The sequence below is a fragment of the Bombus pyrosoma genome, linkage group LG1 (assembly GCF_014825855.1).
Source record: "Bombus pyrosoma isolate SC7728 linkage group LG1, ASM1482585v1, whole genome shotgun sequence".
NCBI lineage: Eukaryota > Metazoa > Arthropoda > Insecta > Hymenoptera > Apidae > Bombus > Bombus pyrosoma.
In genome coordinates this window covers 10706312-10712311 of record NC_057770.1, presented here as the reverse complement: position 1 = coordinate 10712311, position 6000 = coordinate 10706312, and the positions used below count along the sequence as shown (strand labels likewise).

Genomic DNA, 6000 nt, shown 5'->3' with positions numbered 1-6000 from the left:
GAGCTTCATTATCAAGATTCAGTTCACAGGTCTTATTATTCCTATCATTTTCCAAAATTTATCTGCATTCGTTCATCAAGTTTGTCTCGTCTTACTTAGCCGACCCAATGAACGCGCTCTTAGCCTCACTCTACGAAACCGATGAATTTGACGAAAATAAATATGTGTCGTAACACATCCACGTGGCGTCCAATTAATTTCCCGCTTCTCGCGGTTTCTTGCGTATCTGTAGTTTCGCAGCTGCGCAAAAAGCCCCGGCGCAGTTTATAATTTAATGACTCGGTAATTTTACGTTCAACAACTAAAAGCATTTCGACCGCATAATAGTTTCATAATTGGAGTGCCTCCGGCAAGGGAATTTTTAATCGAATTTTGCAATTCTCCTCTGTAATTCGGTGCCTTGTTAATTCGATCGAGACGACCGCGAACCCGAACGATAATCGAACAACGAAAAGAAAATCGAACGAATGAATAAACTCGGATGCGCACGAGGAGAATCGCGACGCGTGTTGAGGTATTTCTCGGGGCGAGTCGAGACGGTCGACGTCGGTCGCTGTGTATTTAGGCTGGTCCATGCTAAATTTAAATCAGTTCGTAGCGAGGCCACCGAACGCGATACTCCACCATCCCATTGATTTCCCGTAGCTGTCCGAGGTGTCTCGCTGTTCGAGAATCTTCTGGGGCTGAAATCGAGACGCGGTGAATATTCTTGGTTCGTTCATATTCGAATTGAACACACGGTCAGAAATGGAAGGATGAAAGGAGCCGCGTGTTCCGCGGTGTATGAATGACTGCAAGTAATTAGGTAAGTGTCTCTTTTGCTTTTTGGTTTCGTGTTTGGAATTCGTATTTGGATATATTCGTGGGGTAATTAAAGTGAGCTTCGAGTTCTATATAATGGAAAATATATATTTCTTGTTATTTTATTAGTTTTATCGAATGAAATAAAAAATTGTTCGTTTCAATCTACTCGAAATTCATTTGATGTATAAAATTTGATACTGTGATATGTAGATACGTATTTGTGGTATAGCTAGAATATTAAGCAATTATATAATAATATAATGATATTAAGAATAAAGAAATAATATTTCTTATTGTTTTATTAGTTATATCGAGTGTAACGACATAGTGTTCGTTGGATGGAATATGTGAATACAGTTTCATCCGGGTAGAAACAAAATTTCATTGGACCGCGATTATATTGTTTGCGATTTATCATGCAGAAAATCTGGTCTCGATGTTGGCACAGATTAAAAGAACAGATCGGACAAAACGATTTCACTTGATCACTGATACAGTTGGTGAAATGTCGCTTGAAAAGAATAACGTTTTGTGCAAAAAGTTTCGTTCGATGTAAAAGCGAGATACAGCAACGCTTTGTTAACAAAAAAATGCTCGTGGCAGATTCATGACACGCGATATTTAACGAAAAATTTTTCAATACAAATTTCATCTAACAACGAATAAACGATTCACCCTCATATTACTTTTATTTGGCACGATCATTACCGAGCATTTGAAATATTTCTTCCTTTCGTTCCTTGGAATGAAATTTAGGATGAAGAGTATTTAACACTGTCGAAATAAACAAGCTAGAAATGATAAAATAGAATGGCATTGAAGAAACAGGAAAAGGCCTCGTGGCAGATACTCGTGAAGATTCATCGAAAGGCGCCAGAACACCAGTCTGTCGATAACTGCGAGTTTTCACTCGATCGCGTCGATCGTATCGAAACGAGGCCGTCAGTACGTCTTTAACAACACCGACACTCGACATCTGCCTTTTTAACGATCGTGATCCACGTAATTCTGGGGAAATATCCGAACCTCGTTCTCCGTACTCGTTCAGCCGAGCTTCTCCTCGCTCGTTCCTTCGACTCGGCAATTATGTTGGGTTCAGCTGCAATTAAGCTCTAGTTCGGCCCGTAAGTGGCGCATCTACAGCTACTATTACCGATAAATTTATAGCCTATCGATATCTTATAAGCACGGGGAGGCTAGTTACGGGTCGGGTAAATGTAAATTGTCGACGAAAGGACTCGAGCCTCGTAATAACGTATCTATTGATCAAAAAACGAATGGGAAAGAGCGATCGAATCGATTGGAGAACTTGGCGAGAATTTGTTGTGAAATTTATGAAACGAACAATCTTCTTTGTTAATGGAAATTGTTAGAGTTCCGTACAAATTTCTGATGTTAGCAGTGTGGAATCAGAGGCATGCGCGTGATTAAAACGACAGATTTCGAAGCTACGATGAATCGGTATTTATCAAAGCCTTTTTGAAAAATAATGCTTTATAGAATTGACAGATTCAATGAAAAGAGCACATCTGCGTCAATTTTAGATTTCTTCTATCATCGATTAGTTCTTGCAATTGATTCTCCGTCTTATAGTATTTGTGGTATCATATACGTTTTATTGAACACGATTATATAAAATCGATTATATAAGATCTTCGTAAAAACGCATAACAAATTTTACGTTGCCCGTTTATGAATCATTAAAGCGATGAAAGAAGAGAGAAACAAGAACTTGAACATACCGAAAATATTTGTTAATTACTTACGAGAAGAATAAGATCCCTCAAAGTGTATCATGCTGATTTCAGATTTTTCTAATTGGAGAGGAACAATGAACTTTTAAAAGACCAGTTTCAGAAAACTCATAGAAGAGATCAAGCTTTAAACTTAAAATTACTTTTCAAAAATTAGCTTGATCTTTGAATTTACAGGCCATATACATAACTTGCGCGGTATCTAGCTGCTCAGCAGAATCCGAATTACGTATTTCTAACACAAATAAGAAAAAATTTGCCGCGAATTGCTCGTTCTTCCGTAGGAACTGAAAATTCATATAAGCGGAGAACTCCTCCCCTATTCCAATTATTTTCGACTTTATCCGCGTTAGAAGCCAGTTTCCGTGCGTTGCGCCCCGGCTAATTGGAACATTCTAATTTCTCGCGTTCTGTTGTTTTCATGCCCGCTGACATCGCTAATTCCAATTTCCCTCGTTGCATTGTAACAATTCACTCGGCGTAGCTGGCGGTAACCGTAAAGATCGAAAGCTTCTAGAAATTCTCCGTAAACTCGTGCCCCCTTGCCATTTCACTCTTTCGAATCGGTAGCATTCGAGACGCCCTCGTACGTTCTCTCGTCGTACGATCGGTGTTTTTCCTCTGATTTTGTGGCCACGAGAAGTCGTGATATTCATAATCCAGGCAATGCGAAAGGGGAGGATTTGAAATTCCAGTGAAGGTTGCTCGACGAACCTAAAGTCCGATATTCGATTCAATTTCTGCGAAGGGTAGCAGTGGTCAGAAGGGCTCGAATCGAGACCAATGGCTTGCTGTGCTGTGTTGGCCGTTTCTAGTCCAGTGCTCGAATCGAGCCTCGATCGAACGCGAGTATCTCACGCTATCTGAACTCTCTGCTGCGTAAAAAGAAGAGTCGACTTTATGGTCGTAAGCGTATCGGCCACCTGTTTTTAACTGGCAGTTCCCATGGCTGGGATATTTTCTTGTTCCACCCTTTTTTCCCTTTCCTTTTTGTAATCTTCTCTGGAGTTTAATTTTTATAGGTGAAAAGTAAATTAGGCAGTGTATTGTTTACTGGGACTACTATCTCTTGATTTTCAAGTTTCTTTTTACACCCTCACGAATATATTGGAAGAAGATAATCAAGAAAATTTAAGGGGTCCTAGATATATCTACGATTATGCACTATCTCGCGAAAGTAAATGAATATTTAGCGTAGACAATTTTTATGTTCACGTTGTATGTGTCATATAAAACATTTTGAAATTTCCATAGCACCGTAATGGGGCACGATTGCCATGATTATACTGGTTACAAGGTTTACTTCAAACATATGCTTAGAATTAGTAATTTATAAAAATTCAGTACACAGTATGAACAGTTGCCTTAAACTTTTTATCATAAGATAGATAATTGACTGTTTAAATAATTTCGTGAATTTAATTTAAACGTACGTTTGCGATAAATACTTTTGTTTCGATCTCTCAACTAGTAGTTGGCTATCAGTTACATTGTAACTGTTCTTTTGAACTTTTATTTTGAAGTATTAGTATCATTGTGATTTTGAAGTCTTCTAGAATGATTGCGATGTTGAAGTCTCATAGTATGATTGTGATTTTGAAGTAGTGTCTACTTCGAAGTCTCTTTTGAAGTGTCTCTTGAAGTGCGTCTTTTGAAGTGAGGTGGATAGGTCGTGATAGGTGCGGAAGCCTAGGGCTGGTGTGTGGAGGCCGAGATAGGTTCTGCTGCGGGTGTAGATGTCGCTGCTGGGGTACATTGCTGCATTTTCTTCTCATTTAAAAATCCTGGAAGAAAAATCGGACTACGGTCGCTGGGATTTGAACTCGGGTTCCGAACGTTCGTAACCTAAGGCGCTAAACACTTTTTTTTACGTGAGGAAATCCTCGCGGACGCCCCGCCCCCTCTGGGAGGCAACGGGATAGTGTCAGACTCAAACCGACTAAAACCCCACGGTGGCCATCATGACGTTTGGCAGGAGTGTCCCGGAGCCTGAGGCGCTAACCACTACGCTGTCGTTGTCCGGTCCTAGTTGGTTGTCGTCCGGTGGTATTTGCTATGGAGTGCCGCCACAGAAGTGTTGTTTGATCTAAGGGTATGTTTTCGTCAAAGAGTCCTGACGTGTCGAAATGTCCTGGATGTCTCGCAAGTGTTGCGTCTTGTGCGTACTTGGTCGAAGGTGCATACCGCAAGGTCCCGTTAATGACATTGTCTGATGATTTATTGTGGAATTCTCATTTGGTATCGAAGTTTACGACACGTCGTTTGCTACTGAGCGGATCCGTGAAGCGCTTAAAATGCTAATTAATTCGTCGACGTGGTCCGAATCGTAAACTTTATAATGTGCAATGTGGAAAAATTCTAACTTCTAAAAAATAGTAAATGTGCTGTCCGTATGGTAAACTTGGATTTGTTTCAAGCTTCGATCATGATAATCGTATTATGCGAAATCATATCATATCATGCAAATTTTCACAAGTAATCGTATACTTTCGTGAACTTACGTACATCGAATCGCAACCATGCATGAATATAAAATTCTTATTAGTCGATTAGTTGTTTCAGATCTATACTTGATCATCATATCAGATTGATACTTTACGTTAATTATCACGTTTCGTATAAATGTCCTAGCACTTATGAGCAGTATCGAGTATTCGTACGGAAACATTCATCAATGTAATACTTGTATCTCTCGATTATGTAGTAGTATGCAATGTACTTAATTTGTCAATTGCGAATCGAAGGATAGCATATCTTGGCCGATGAAGCGAACAAAAGAATGTTATTATGGCAATATAGCCAGACTACGTTAATCACGTTGCTCCCATGTTTCGGAGTAAACAAGTAAATATTGAAAGAGAACGTTCCTTCCGTAAGAACGAAACACATTACGCGATTGTTGGCCAAAATTGCAGACATTGCTCTGACATCTTGCGAAATCTCATTTCCAAACATTGAACGTGACAAAGGACCGGCATGCGAGAACAGCAGAGAAAAGAGATTTGCCGCAATGCAACAATGCTCGTTGCAACAATGTTGCATCGCAGCCCCTATTATCGTAAATTTCGACTCGTATGAGCAAACGGCATTGTTGTAATGGCACAGCCAGTTTTCGGAACAATGCGTAAGATTTAATATCGATCGCGGGAGAAAATAGCTGGAAAGCGTAGGCAAACGTGCCGAGTAACACTCTTTGGGGCCTGACTTGACAAGAAAAATATTGCGAATGGCACTGCCAAAGGTTTGAAAACGGTAGAAATTTCACGGCAATTTTAGACCTTTCACTGGCATTTTTAGGAAGTCTCTATGAAACGCAAAAATGGACCTGTGTTTGTCGTGCGCCGCCTTGTCGACGACAATAAAAGTACGATTGTTAGTTCAGTCTCGAAACGATAAAAATATCTGTAATATTCGACGAGTCGCTTGGATATCGATCTCTCTA

The 6000-nt window shown here is 39.9% G+C and overlaps 1 protein-coding gene across 1 annotated transcript in view; it reads left to right on the top strand.

Annotated features, from left to right (window-relative positions):
• The first annotated feature begins 301 nt into the window (after positions 1-301).
• Positions 302-6000, top strand: part of LOC122568996 (glutamate receptor ionotropic, kainate 2-like) — a 78639-nt gene continuing 72940 nt past the window's right edge. The window contains exon 1 of the mRNA XM_043729462.1: positions 302-805. The gene's annotated coding sequence lies outside the window, so the exon portion shown is untranslated. The remainder of the gene's footprint in view (positions 806-6000) is intronic.